Source organism: Elephas maximus, chromosome 3 (genome assembly GCF_024166365.1).
Source record: "Elephas maximus indicus isolate mEleMax1 chromosome 3, mEleMax1 primary haplotype, whole genome shotgun sequence".
Classification (NCBI taxonomy): Eukaryota; Metazoa; Chordata; class Mammalia; order Proboscidea; family Elephantidae; genus Elephas; species Elephas maximus.
The window spans coordinates 114543593-114559283 of NC_064821.1; the positions used below are offsets into that span (position 1 = coordinate 114543593).

Below are 15691 nucleotides of genomic sequence, written 5' to 3' on the forward strand. Positions count from 1 at the left end.
GCAAATCCAGAGTGGGAGCGGGAGCTGATGCCGGAGTGGGCCGAGGTGCGCGCGGGTCCGGCAGGCCAGGTGGGAGGGCACCGGCTGGTCGGGCGGTTCTGGGCGGGGGGCGCGTGGCGCGGCGGATGGCGCCCCTCCCGAAGGCCAGGCCCGTGGGCCAGGCTCCGGCTTCACCCCGCTTCCCTGGCACTGCTTCGCCCTCTTGCGGTCTTTGGTGAGGCGGAGTTAAGTTTCTGCTCTCAGAAAGGGGAGATGGGGAGAGATGGCGCTTTAGTCCCAGACAGGATTGTTTGGAATCCAGCCTTTTGTTTAAGGGAAGTTGACACTTGAAAAGAACAGAGGAAAACACAAAAAATAACAAAAACAGAAACGGCGCTTTACAGTGTCTCCCTGTGGCCCTGTGGCTAAGAGCTTGCCTGCAAACCAAAAGGTTGGCAGTTCAAATCCACCAGCCGCTCCTTGGAAACCCTGTGGGGCGATTCTACTCTGTCCTATAGGGTTGCTCTGATTCAGAATCCACTCGAAGGCAACGGGTTCAACGGGTTTCCAGTAGTGTTAGCACGTAAAGCAAAGCACCCCCACAGCGTACCTTTCGGGAACTACCACCGGTAGTTTTGCTTTTTAAAAAACTCAGTGGATTTTTGCAGAGCGCTCTCTCCTCCTACATCTCAGCAGGGGCCCCAACGCAAAAACGTACCTTTAAACCCCTCTTAATTCTATTGGAGAGTGGAGCATAAGTAGATTTTCATAAGTATACACAATGTGGGGCTTGGAAAAGGTGTAAAACTTGCCAAACTGCTTCATTTAAAATCTACTGCCATATCCTTATAAGGTGGCGCTGTGGTTAAGAGCTCAGACTCTTAACCAAAGGTCGGCAGTTCAAATCCACCAGCCGCTCCTTGGAAACCCCATGGGGCAGTTCTACTCTGCCTAATAGTGTCACTATGAATCGGAATCGACTCTACTCGATGGCAAGGGGTTTGGCTTTTGGTTATCTTTATAAGAATATGGGTTATGTTTACATCATGACCATACACTTAAAAATGTGGTGGGATCTTGGAAAATAAATCTGCAAACGAAGATCGTTTTACAAATGTTCAGAGCATTGAAGAGACTTGCCCAAAATCTTAGGTCCAGTTGGCAGAGCTCAGACTACATCCTCTTATGAATGAATGCTCTTTCTGTCCCTTGTATGAAACTATTTGATGCTAGGAACCCCTTAGTTCAGCTGAGTGAGAGAATGCATGAATGCTTTGAAGCTGTGGAAGAATTAATTTGGAAATTAAACAGCAATTTTAGAGGTTAGGGCTTAAGGAGAGAGAAGAGAAACTGTTCTAGGAAGGAGTGGTAGAGTAATGATCTGGAGTTTACCTTAACCATGGAATTAAAGGATAGTTCAGATGGAGATGCATCTATTTTCTAAGCAGGGCCAGTGGGTAGGAATTTTGAAAAAGCACTTGATAAACATGAGCAGTCAACTAAATCCTGCATACGTGTTAAGGAAAAATGTAGAATAGTGGATGTCACAAAATAGCGATAACCATTTTTGTAATCTGGCGTTAGAATACAATGTCCTAGAATTTTTTTCTTTTGCAGCCTATGCCCCTTCAGAATGAAATGCAGATGAGAATGTGAAAGCCAAAATTTATTTTTCATTTTTGTCCAGCTCTCTGGTTTGGAATTAACTTGACAGCACCTAACAAACTGGTTGAAAATCATCTCACATAAAGGCTTTGGTGTTATGAGTAAAAATAAAACAAACAAAAAACAAACCTATTGCTGTTGAGTTGATTCTGACACATGGCAACCTCATGTGCTACAAAGTAGAATTGTTTCATAGGATTTTCTTTGCTGTAATCTTAATGGAAGCAGATCACCAGGTCTTTCTTCCGCAGCCTTGCTGGGTAGGTTCTAACTGCCTATTTTTAAGTTAGTAACCAAGTGCAAACTGGTGTTATGAGTTGTTGTTGTTCTGTCAAATTGGTTCTGACTCATAGAGACCCCATGTACAACAGAACGAAACATTGCCCAGTCCTGCATCATCCTCACAGCCATTGCTATGCTTGAGCCCATTGCTTCAGCCGCTGTGATAATCCATCTCGTTGAGGGGCTTCCTCTTCTTCACTGGCCCTCTACCAAGCATGCTGTCCTTTTCTAGGGACTGATCCCTCCTGATAACATGTCCAAAGTCTATGAGACCTCGTCTCACCATCCTCACTTCTAAGGAGCATTCTGGTTGTACTTCTTCCAAGACAGATTTGTTCGTTCTTTTGGAAGCCCATGGTATATTCAATATTCTTTTCCAACGCCTTAATTCAAAGGCATCAATTCTTCTTCCGTCTTACTTGATCATTGTCTAACTTTTGAATGCACATGAGGTGATTGAAAACACCATGGCTTGAGTCAGGAGTGTCTTAGTCCTAAAGGTGACATCTTTGCTTTTTAATACTTGAAAGAAGTCTATTGCAGTAGATTTGCCAAATGCAATGCATCTTTTGATTTCTTGACTGCTGTTTCCATGGGTGTTGATTATGGATCCAAGCAGAATGGAATCCTTGACAACTTTGATCTTTTCTCCATTTACCATGATGTTATTGGTCCAGTTGTGAGGACTTTTGTTATCTTTATGTTGAGGTGTAATCCATACTGAAGGCTGTGGTCTTTGATCTTAATCAGTCAGTAAATGCGTCAAGTCCTTTTCACTTTCAGTTAGCTAGGTTGTGTCATCTGCATAACGCGGGTTGTAAATGAATCCTTCTCCAATCCCGATGCCCCATTCTTCATGTAGTCCAGCTTCTCAGATTATTTGCTCAGCATACACATTAAATAAGTATGGTGAAAGGATACAACCCTGACACACACGTTTTTTGACTTTAAACCATGCAGTATCCCCTTGTTCTGTTCCAACAACTGTCTCTTAATCTATGTACAGGTTCCTCATGAGCACAATTAAGAGTTCTGGAATTCCCATTCTTTGCAATGTTATCCATAATTTGTTATGATCCACACAGTCCAATGTGTTTGCATAGTCAATAAAATACAGATAAACATCTTTCTGGTATTCTCTGCTTTCAGCCAGGATCCATCTGACATCAGCAATGATATCCCTGGTTCCACGTCCTCTTCTGAATCCAGATTGAACTTTGGGCAGTTCCCTGTTGATATACTGTTGCAGCCGCTTTTAAATGATCCTCAGCAAAATTTTGCTTGCGTGTGATATTAATGATATTGTTCTATAATCTTCACATTCTACTGGATCACCTTTGTGACAAACTGACAGAAGCGTGGGGATGTGTTATGAGTAGCCACAGCTTAATATTACCTATGTTTTTTAGAGACACTCTGACAGGGAATACTATTAATGGTACAAAGTTAATTTAAAATTATAAGGTATCATCTGAAGCATTCTAACAGACACACACACAAAAAACAAACCCAGTGCTGTCTAGTCAATTCTGACCTATAGCAACCCTTTACAACCAAAAAAAAAAGCCAAATCCATTGCCATCAAGTCGATTCCGACTCATAACGACCCTACAGGACAGAGTATAACTGTCCCACAGGGTTTTCAAGGAGTGGCTGGTGGATTTGAACTGCCAGTCTTTTGGTTAGCAGCCAAGCTCTTAACCACTGCACCACCAGGCCACCATTTTAAAGGGTAACTATAAACGTACATACAAACTTAAGTTTATAAGAGAATGGTTGCAGAAGCTCTAAGAAGCCATGCAGCAAGATGTAGGTGTCACATCTTAGGAAAGCCTTTGAGACTATCGCTGTTTTCCAGGTGCTTTCACTGTGTCTGGGCTTATCCTGCATTATCCGCCTTCAGATTGACAGTTTCTTTAGATAAGAAAATATCTAGTCAGGTTTTTGTCAAATGTGGGTGCTCTTGGTTTCTTTAAGATGACTTTGCATATCTCTGTTCCTAGCCATTATTTATTGATTTCATAACTTTTGGGAGCCATTTCTCTCCAAATTTTGGGAGTCACTTTATCATCCTTTTCCTTGTTCCCCTACATCAGGATTTCTTAGAGAGGGTAACAACCACCTGCCTTAGAATCATCTGGGGTGCCTTTTAAAATGCTGGTTCCTGGGATCCCCAAATGGTGTTTGGGGAGTGGGTATGTGTGTGTGTCATGTGGGAGGGTAGATTCAGGGTACATTCTTAGGGATGAAGGAGCCTAGGTCTCTGAAGATTCTTGGAGCTGAAGTGATAGGCTTTTGTACCCATAGACTGCCTACTTATGGACTTAAATATGAAAGAAACATAAGGTTCTGTAATGGGTAGATTTGTGTCCTCCAAAAAGATATGTTCAGTTTCTTACCCCAGCACCAGTGAATGTGACTTTATTTGGAAACATAGTCTTTGAAAATGTAATTAGTTAAGTTAACACGAAGTCATACTGGAGTAGGGTGGACCCTAATCCAATGAGACTGTTGTCTTTATAAAAAAAAGAAGAGACACAGAGGGAAGATTACCGTGCGAAGATGGAGGCAGTTATTAGAGTTATGCTGCCACAAGCCATGGTATGCCTGGTGCTCTCAGAAGGTGGAAGAATCAAGGATCCATCTTCCCCCAGTGCCTTCAGAGAGAGCATGGCCTTGCTGGCAGCCTGAATTTGAAACTTTAGCCTCCAGGACTGTGAAAAAGTAAATCTTTGTTGTTTTAAGCCACCTAATTTGTGGTCCTCTGTTATGACAGGCCTGGAATATTAATACAGCTTCTCTTAATTTACTCTTTCTCACAGATGAACCTAATCCTAACATACAATGACTATCACAAAAGAAAATGAAATGAATATATCATCTGTTAAATATGCTGAGACACAACATTTTTTGCACCTAGACAGAAATGATCTATCCCAGGAGGCTTTCTCCACTCTGCCCGCTAGTTTCACTTATTCCCACTAGAATGTAAGTTCCATGGCAGAGACTTTATCTAGTTTTTTCATTGCTGTATTTCCAGTTCCTAAAATAGCACATAATAAAATCTTAGTAAGTAGTTGGTAAATGCATGATTTTTTTTCTTATCACCTAAAGGAAAGTTTCTATATAGGTAATCCAATCCAGTTATCTTTCCTTCACAGGAAACTTTTTGTATAATTTGCCTAAATGTTTGTGAGATTTATCCTTAAAATTTAGCCATTCCACTAGGCTAAGTCTAGTAATGGGTCTTATTTTATGAATCTTGTCTAGTATTCCATCTAGTTTGAGAGAATTTCCACTATTTTAAAATGCTTTAGGCTGTTTTCCTCCCTGCTTCAGAAACATTTATGGATTGTTTGATATCTTGGATCTGTCTTATTTTTCTAATATCTTTCGATGATTTTATTTTTCCTCAAGTTCTGAGAAAATTCCTCCAGCTGAGCTTCGGATTCACTGATTCCTTATACACCCAGCCTCTCATTCATCTCCAGGAAGCTTTTCTAATCTCTGATTATTATTTGTTTCTGTGTGGCCTCTTGATTTAGGCCCGAGAGTATGAATTCGAGTTTAATTAATTTTCCCTTATTTTTCATAGTAACTCACTGTAAAATGCTCAAAATTGACTGCTGATTCTTTCCTTGTGTGCTTTGATTTTTTTCTTTTTTAATCTTTCAGAAGTATTTTTTTTTTTTTTGCTTTTTAATTTAGTATCAGTAATTAAGATGAGCCCGAGTAAGGATCAGGTAAGTCCACATTAAATATTTTCGAATAATTGATTTTTACTTTTCAAACGTTCTGTTCCAAGATCCTGTATAATCAAGTGTACAGACAGCTGCTATAGTGTAGGTTTAGAAGTATAAAAATATATATATATATATATATAGCTGACATTTATTGTCTTGTCTGGCAATTAGCCCTCATTTCTTCATAATTCCTCTTTTGGGGAACTACTACTCCCACTCTAACTTGTGTTTTGAACGGGCACTTCTATCTTCTTAAATGACTTCCCCTCTTGCTCTCTAGGAGTGAGCATTTGACCCAGCTGAGCTATAGTCTTTTCCTCCCCTGAAGCAGTGACTGAAGATGAGTCAATCAGAGTCTGCTGAGAATTTTTGAACTGGGTCAAGAAGGAAGGACCTTATCTTTCTTATGACCAAGCTCAGAAGATATAAGCCAAAAGCTAGCAGTGGCTGTAGTGTTAGCTGAATGGAAAATCCTGGTCAGGTAGAATGCACTAATACCCAAAGAGAAACAGAGAAGAGAGCAGAAGAGTGCTTGTTTCAATCTTTCTGAGGCTAGCTACATTCCTAGAATTAGATTACATGATCCAATAAATATATACATATGTATGTATATATATATATTTTAATGCATAAATTTAAATACATATATATATTTTAAAACAAGGTGGTTTGTTAAGGTTTTACTACTTATCCAAAAGATAACTAGTAATAGAAGTTTTCAAGAATGCTCAGGAGGATTGCTATTTAACTCTTTGATAAGGTTTTATATCATTGCAATATAACTTGACAGTATACAACAACAACATTATAGAGAACAGAGGAGCCATATAACCACATGGGATATTTTCAATAAAGCATTTAGTTTGAAGGGCAATCAATTCATTTCTCAAGACACGCTTTGCTTTTCATGCAGCGGACACACACACATTAACACACACACACACACACACACACACACACACACGCCTTGCCAATTAAGTCTGTTTGGCTCCTGAGTTTAGATAGCAAATGATGTAACGTCTGAGCCTATACTCCTGAGTTTCATAGAGCAGGAGTTTGGATAGTGAGGGATTTGTGTGTGTGTATGCATGCATGTACACTTATCTTTGTTTTCAGTTACCTCCTATTTTGTATTTTTATGTGTAATTAGAAATATATAAGCTCATTGATGACCCTCAATACTACTTTTTCTAGGCATCTTCTCTTTTATATCTTCATCTGTTATGGATTGAGTTGTGTGCCCCCTCAAAATATGCGGAAATCTTAACCCCTGTACCTATGAGTGTGATCCTGTTTGGAAACAGGGTTTTTTTTGTTATGTTAATGAGGTAGTATCTGAGTGGATCCTAAACCTAATCTCTTCCGAGTGTCTTATAAAAGGGACACAGAGAGATACACACGAGAGGAAGACAGCATGTGGGGATCCATCTGACAAGCCAAGGAATGCTGAGAAGCACTCAGGGCTGCTGAAAGCTAAAAGAAATGAGTGACCTTCTCAAAGTAGACAGAGCATAGCCCTGCTGGTGCCCTGAACTGGACTCTTAGCCTCCAAAACTGAGGACAATAATTTCAGGTTTTTTAAATGCACCCACTGGTGGTATAAGGCAGCATTAAAAAACTAAGACATCATTTATATTAAGATTGCACATTAAGAATTGATTGAAGTTTTCCATTTACTTGAGCTGTTTCTGTACAGAGGATCATGACGTGAACGCTTATTCCCTTTCTCTGAACTTCATAACATCTGCTTGTCTTAAGCTACATGTCTACGCAGAGACAATAGTAGGTGTTCACGAAATCTGTTCCATTTTTGTTCTTGGCACCTAGGCAGTCCATTTTCTGAACTCTCCTACCATTAGGTTGGATGCCATGTAACTGAAATCCGGGAACTGAATAGGAGATAGAAGCGATGTGTGCCCCTTCAAGCCTGAGCATAAAACCCCTTGTTTGATCCTTCACATTCTCTTTTTTACTGAAGTGGTGAATCCTGGAGGTCATGTGTTGAAGAGGTCAGTGTGACAAGATGGTTGGAATGTGGGTCCCTGAATGACATATAGAGTACCCCTGCTGATGTCCTGGAAGTATGCATATGAATGTGTCAGTACTTGCAGTGTTAGTATTATCCTAATAGTAAGGCCAGTCTCACAGAACCACGATTGATCGTATTCTCAAACTCAGAGGCCTTTAGTTGCCTCTTGCCTAAAACTGTTGCCTTTTCAGTAAAGTTCAGTCTCTTAACTTGTCATCTCATTCCCTTCTTTTCTTATTCTTCAAAAGTAGTCCCAATCACCTTTCCACTTTTATTTGAGGTTATTTCTATATAGCTTTCCTGGACTACTCATTTGTTTTTCCCTAAATATTCACAAGGATTTCTTGCTGCATGCATTTACCAATGCTCTCTGTTCTAGTGTTTTGCCCTTTCTTTCTGACAAAGTCAGTCCTCAAATGTTACCCCTTCCCTGAAGCTTTTCTTGACTCCATTTTACCTTGTGAAACAGTCTTTGAGTCCTTCCCCTCTGAGAATCAAATCTTTCTTTAGGAAAAATCTTGGTATAATTTGTTTAATTATTATATCTTCTCCATAAATTCTGTTTTCTTCTTTGCAGCTTCTATTTTGTGTTAGATATATCTGTCCTCAATATTTTTATCTTTTTCCTTACGATTTCCTTTTGGTCTCTTTTAACATTGTTTTTCTGCTTAATGTTTCAGTCAACTAATTACAGCCATCTCATACTATTGTTCTCAAAGTGTCATCCCTGAGAAATGATTAGAAATGCAGATTCCTGGGCCCCACTTCAAGCCTCCTAAATCAGAAATTCTAAGAGTGGATCCCAACAATCTAAATTTTAATAAACTCTCCAGGTGATTCTGATGCATGCTAAAGTTTAAGAATCACAGACTTAATAAATTATTAAATTCAAAAGTCATTTTACAGCTCTCCAGAATTGTTATTAATATTCTAGTAGAGTCTCTTTAGGTGCTCTTTATACTCTTGTTAAATTTGTCATGTGAATCTTCAACCAGGATTTTTTCCATCATACTCTCCAGTTCTAGTTGTCTTGCTCATTTGTTCTTTCTCTTTCTTGTTGCTGATTGCCCTTAAGTGTATTTCAATTTCATGACTCAATGTATGGTCATTAATCAAGCTATTAGGATCCTTCAAGGAGCAGCATCCCAAACATCTCTCCAGGAAGTGAATAGAGGACCTAGCACACTCGCTCTTTCGCTGAGAATCTGAGAAGCAGCTTTCCTGTTCCTAGGTCTCATCAAGTGTAGGCTGGAGCCTTCTTCTGTTCACAGTGATGGGTAGCAACTCAGTTTACCAGTGCCAATTCCGGATAGGTTTTCTGAAACCTGCAGGACCACATAGGCTTTCCCAGGATTGCTCACAATCAGGTGCTGCTCTTCCCTGAGGAACTTCCCAGATGTTTTAAGGCTAAGTTCTCTTTGGGATTGTTATGGATTGAATTGTGTCCCCCCAAAAGAAATGTGGAAGTCAAATATGACCCTATTTGGAAATAAGCGTTTTCTTTTGTTATGTTAATGAGGTAATATGAAAGTAGGGTGGGTCCTATATCTAATCACTTCTGAGTGATGTCTTATAAAAAGAGCAGAATAGATAGAGACAGAGGGAGAAGACAGACACCATGTCACAATAGAGACAGATGTATCTACAAGCTCAGGAATGCCAACTGTTACCAAAGATTGCTACTAGTTGCTGAAAGAGACAAGGACCTTTCCCTAGAGCAGATATCCTGATCTGAACTTCTAGCCTCCAGAACTGAGAAAATAAATTTCTATTCTTTAAAGCCACCTACTTGTGGTATTTGTGTTACAACTACACTAGGTAACTAAGAAAAAGACCCATGGCTTTTTGTCTTTAGTGGGGTCTTTTAATTCCTTATCTCTAGTCTCCTACCTAGTGCAGAGCAGGTGGAAGTCCCTAACTTTTCCAAAGATTCTAGTAGAGTACATAGTCTCAAATACCATATCCAAGTTTACTGATAGGACTTGGGGATGGGGGCAGGATGACAGGGACCTGTAGTCAGGCTGACATAGTCTATACTTTCCTGTGTTATGTGTGTATATTGTTGCTGTTAGTTGCCGTCAGTTGATTTTGACTCATGGCAACCCCATGTGTGCAGAGTAGAACTGCTCCATAGGAATTTCAAGCCTGTGACCGTTGAAACGTTGTCTGGCTTGTCCTCTAAGGTACCTTTGGGTGAGTTTGAACTGACACCCTTTTGGCTAGTAGTTGAGTGCTTAACCATTTGTGTCACCCAGGGACTCCTTATGGGATAATTTCTATTAAAGAAATCCGTTTGAGATTAAAAAGATTATCGAGAATTCATGAGATGATTTCTTATTTTTTCTTTTTGCATTTGATATTATGTTAGCCGGCCTCCAAGATATCTCCCAATGATTCTTGCTTCCTTGTATTTATACCCTTGTGTCATCCTCTCATAGACCAAATAGTATTCACCTATGTAACCAGTAGGATATTGCAGAAATGACAGTGTGTGAATTCTGAGACTAGGTCATAAAATTGCAGCTTCTGCCCTGCTCTGTCTTGGATTTCTTGCTTGGGAGAAGGTAGCTGCTATATCATGAGAACATTTAGGCAGACTTTTGGAGAGGTTCCTGGGGTGAGGAACCTCTGGGCCTTCTGTGGTGCAGTGAATTACTTAATACGGCCCTTCTAGCCATAGTCTTTGTGACTCCCACACAATGATTGGGTGGGACTATGCAAATTAGGTGCTTGTGGCCACCAAGGGGATCGGACAGCATTTCTAATATTCCAAATAAGGTTCATGGCACTCTTGTAGAGATGGGACCATGCAAATAAGGTGTTTGGAGCCCCAGCGAGGGGATTGGTCAGTGTTACCATCCTGCTAGGCTTCAAAGAAAGCTGATCCCAGAGCAGAAAGGGGACCTCATTACCACAAAAAAGAAGACCTGGGAGTGGAGTTCATCCTTCGAACCCGGGGTCCCTGGGCTGAGAACCTCCTAGACTCAGAAGACAGAGAGCTGTAACATGAGACAGCAAGAAGCAGTTGCAGAGAAATGGTGGCAGCCGAATCAGGAAACCAGTATGAGACAGTGCAATGGGCTTCCTGGAGTGAAGGAGCTGAGCGCCTTTGGGCTGAGGCTTACTGGTGGCATGGGATGCCTCTGGGCAATTATTGGTAATTATAACACTTGCCTGAGCAGGGCAGAGCCGAGGCCTAGAAGCTTAGGGCCAGAGAGAGGGCTGCCTACAGGCATGGCTGGGAAGAGGTTGTCATGATCAAAGAACTGTATTCTGAGTTGTTCTTGATCCTGAATTGTACCCTGTTACTTACCTAATAAACCCCATAATTGTGAGTATTGTCTGTGAGTTCTGTGTGGCCATTGCAATGAATTATCTAATCCAGCAGAGAAGTAGGGAGTACCATGGGAGGGACAACAGGTGTCAGAATTGGTAGAAACATTGGAGGGTGGAGGTATGTCTGATCTCCACCTCATAGGAATCAGCTTTGATGTTGACAGTGATTCTCCACCCTTGTGAAGTTAGAGGAGGCCTGACACTGCCGTCATACTGTTTTATAGTTGGTGCCATTATTACACTTTTTCTCAACAACGAGCACTGACTTACTAGGCAAGTGAATGAGCCACTTTGGGAGCAGATGTTCCAGACTCAGTGAAGCCTCGGAGTAAATAGCCCTGGGCAACATTTTGACTGAAATCTTATGAGAATCACTGAGCCAGAAACACCAGCTAAGCCTCACCTGATTTCTGACTCAGAAACTATCTGAGATAATAAGTGTTCATTATTTTAAGCTGTGAAGTTTTGGGATCCCTGTTACAAAGCAACAGGTAAATAATACAAAGAGTCTCACTGTTTTTAAGGAGCCAATAGATCATGTATTTCCAACAACAGTGTAGCCCATTGGAATAGGATATGGGAGAAAACAACTTTTCTTGCTAACTTTTTTATTCTTTCAGAAATCATGACTTATATGTAGCTTGTAGCAGAATATCTTAAAGTGCCTGTAGTGAAGGTAGTTCTGACTTTGGAGCTCTGATGTCACCATTCATTCATACATTCAATAATTGCTTTTGAACATCTGGGTTCCAGATACTATAGAGAAGCCTCCTGTTCTTATGGAGTTCACATTCTGTTTGGCTTGGGGCTTATGTAAGTGAAGACAGACAAATAAATGTGCTAATAAGAATGAAATATTAGGTATTATTAGATGTAATGGAGATGGTTAAAACAGAGTAATGTGAAAGAAAGTGATTGGATGATTAGGTCATGGAAGACCTTTATAAGGAAGTGACAAACAGAACTATAAAACCAGAAGCCTGCCATGTGAAGTTCAGTGGAAGAAGTGGTTCAGGAAGAGGGGACAGTTAAAGCACAAGTCCTAAGATGGGAATAGTCTTGAAATGTGTGAGAAACAGAAAGAAGGCCACTGAATGTCTTAGGCTGAGTTCTCTAGAAAAGCAAGATCAGTAAATGTGTAAATATATATAGAGAGATTAATATCAAGGAAACAGCTTACGTAACTGTAGAGACTAGAACATCCCAAGTCCGTGGATCAAGATAGAGGCTTCCCTCGATTCACATAGCTGCAGGGGCCGGTGAACCCAAGATCCACAGGTTAGAGAGCAAGGTTCCCACTCTCAGGCTGTGAAGATCGACGAATCCCAAAGTCTGCAGACGAGCTGGCAGCTCAAGTCACAAGAGCTGAAGGAGGCAGCCACAGGACCCAGAGTGAGCAAAAAAGCCAGAATGTCTGTTTATATACAGATGCAGGCCACACCTCCAAGGAAACTCCTTTTCAACTGATTGGCTACTCACAGCAGATTCAATCATAGGAGTGATCGCATATAAACACTGAGAATCATGGCCCAGCCAAGTTAACACAATCTTAACCATTACAGTCATGGAAGACCTGTATAAGGAAGTGACAAACATCTGAAAAACTAGAAGCCTGCCTTATGAAGTTCGGTGGAATAAGTGTTTCAGGAAGATGGGACAGTTAAAGCAAAAGTCCCTAAGATGGGAATAATCTTGAAATGTGTGAGAAACAGAAAGAAGGCCACTGAAGCTGGAGCATAGTGCATAAAAGAAAGAATGGTGTGAGATGAGGTTGTAGTGGTAAGAAAAATGATAGTGTACAATTTTGTTGTATGGGGTTAGGAGTTGCATTTTATTCTAAGCGTATGGTAAGCTCCTAAAAGGTTTTATGTAAGAAAGGAACCATAGTTTATTTACATTTTTAAAACTGCTTTGAACATTGAGGTGGTATGGGTTATGAAAGTAGGGACACCAGTTATAAGATCATTGAAATATTCTAGGCCTTTGTCTAGGGTGGTAAAAAAGGAGATAAGTAGAAGATTGTGATATATTTTGGAATAGAGTTTACAGGTCTTGTAATGGATTAAATGTGGGAGTAGAGAGAAGAATCAAGGTGGATTGCTAGATTTTTTCTTGGTCAGCCAAATGAATAGTACTAGAGTTTACTCTGATGGAGAAATTGAGAGAAGAACCATTTGTAGAGTGGAGGTGAGAAATCAATATTTCTGCTTTGGGAGATGACAGTTATGAGGTCCCTAGTAGAAATTTAAGTACAGATGTCAAGCATGCAGTTGGATATAAGGTTCTTGAGTCTTAGAGAGAGATCAGAGTTACAGAATGAAGTCTGAGAGGCATCAATATATATGTATAGATTATATTTTAAAATATAGAAAGAGATTTAGATTGAGAAGAGAATGGAGCTAATCATTGGGCCACTTCTAAAGAAGAGGAAGAGGAGCCAGCAAAGAAGACTGAGAAGTAACAGCCATTGAGATAGGAGGAAAAGAAAATAGCCTGTGTGTTAAGGACATCAAGAGAAGAAAATGCCCCAAGAAAAAGGAGTGATCCACTTTGTCAAATGACCTGAGTGATTGAGCAGGATAAGAGCAGAGAAGTGTCTCTTGGAGTTGACAATATGGAGATTATTATTAGCACCTTGAAGACAGCCATCTTAGTATAGTGAAAAAAGGAAATGAAGCCCAACTGGAATGGCTTGACAGAATGGGAACGAGGAAGTTAAGACAGACACCTTTAACATGTTTAAGAAATTTTGTTGTGAAGGGAGAGTTGAGAAACGTAAAGGTAGTTGAAGGTAGGTATAATGGCAAGAGGAAAATTATTTTTATTTTTATTTTTTGTGCTAAAAGTATATATGTAACCCAACATTTGCCATTTTTTACATGCTTATTTTTTAATATATAGGATGTTAGACTATGAAGGAAACCCTGGTGGCTTAGTGGTTAAGTGTTGCAGCTGCTAATCAAGAGGTCGGCAGTTTAAATCTGCCAGGTGCTCCTTGAAAACTCTATGGGGCAGTTCTACTCTGTTCTATAGGGTCGCTATGAGTCAGAATTGACTCGACAGCAGTGGGTTTGGTTTTTGGTTTTAGACTATGAAAGCTGCTGAGAATAATTAAGCTCAAGAGAATAATTGATGATGGAGGACAAAGAGAATAATCGTAGGAGCAAACTCCTTGAGAAACTGAGAGGGAATGGGATACAAGTAGACACACTGGGCTTTGGTGGGAGCAGGAAATACTTCCTTCTTTGTATTAAGAAAGTAATAGAGGCTTTTTCCATAGTAATATGGTGGAGGTGGGGGTTGGGAATGGGACATGTCAGAAAGACTGTCTTGCAAACTCAACTCCTACCCTGTATAATTAATTGAAGGGATCAATCTCTGATACAGTTTTGACTGAGCATTCATTCAGTCATTAGGAAAGTAATTTTTTGAACTCCAGCAAAGTGAAAATTACTCTATTTGGCACAATGATACAATGTCTTTCTTTCGGAGATTAAAATCTACTTGGGAAATCGTCAGGTGAACAGGTAATTAGAATATAATAATTGCAGTAATGGAAGTATAAGTGTTTTGAGAGCATAGGAGAAAGAAGTACCCACATCTGCCTAGGGGAGACAGGAAAGGCTTCATAGCTGAGGCTTACCAGAAACTAGAAGGGCAGCAGGATTCGCAATTGAGCCAGTTAATAATAAACCAACCAAACCCGTTGCCAGTGAGTCAATTCCAACTCATAGCTACCCTATAGGTCAGAGTAGAACTGCCCCATAGAGTTTCCAAGGAGTGTCTGGTGGATTTGAACTGCCAGCCTTATGGTTAGCAGCTGCAACTTTTAACCACTATGCCACCAGAGTTTCCAAGTTAATAATAGCCACCATAATAAAAAGAGCAATGTTGATAAATGATAATACCTCATTTATGTATGTGAGAACCCAGTGAAAAGGTGGTTGTGAATCATTCTCCATTTTTCTCTTTGTGGTTTATGCAAATACTTTAACATGATTGCATATTAGATCTTTAACGGACTGTTCTTGCTGTTCTCCACATCTGTATACTGATTTATACCAGATTTAGAATGAAAAACCTCCTCAGTAACTAATATCAATATCTAATAGCTTTTCTAATGGAAGTATTGCATTTTAGAGTTTGTTTTCAAACACACTGAGTGGCGTGTGTGCATGTGTATGTGTGTTTAAGTGAAATTCAGATTATAAAAAAAATACCTGAGTGTATATGCAGTATGTTAGCTAATAAAAATGTTCTGTTTAACCAGAACACCATTGTTTCAACATTATTGTTGAAAATCTTTCTAGAATGAATCACTTTTCTTTGGTGTCTAGTTAATGCTTAAAAAATGTGTACATAAAATTATGTAGAAACAATTTTAATTAAGTACTTTTCAATTTTGGTTGGCTAGGGTTTTACTATACTCGATTATTATGTTTAGATCCCTTAACCTGGACTTCTGTCTGAATAATTCTAATCTGTGTGTGGATGTTTTCAGTGCATGAAAATAAAAGCAATGCAGTTTTATAAATTGTATTCCATAGTTAATACAGAGCTTTAATTTTTCTTTATAGCCATTCACATGAAGTAGTTTCCTCTTACATCTTCCTTCATTTTATCTGCTTTTTCTTTTCTTTCTGTTTCTCCTTGTGGA

At 39.8% G+C, this 15691-nt stretch overlaps 1 pseudogene; it reads left to right on the forward strand.

Annotated features, from left to right (window-relative positions):
• The first annotated feature begins 27 nt into the window (after positions 1-27).
• LOC126071337 (tigger transposable element-derived protein 1-like) overlaps positions 28-15691 on the forward strand; it is a 133044-nt pseudogene continuing 117380 nt past the window's right edge.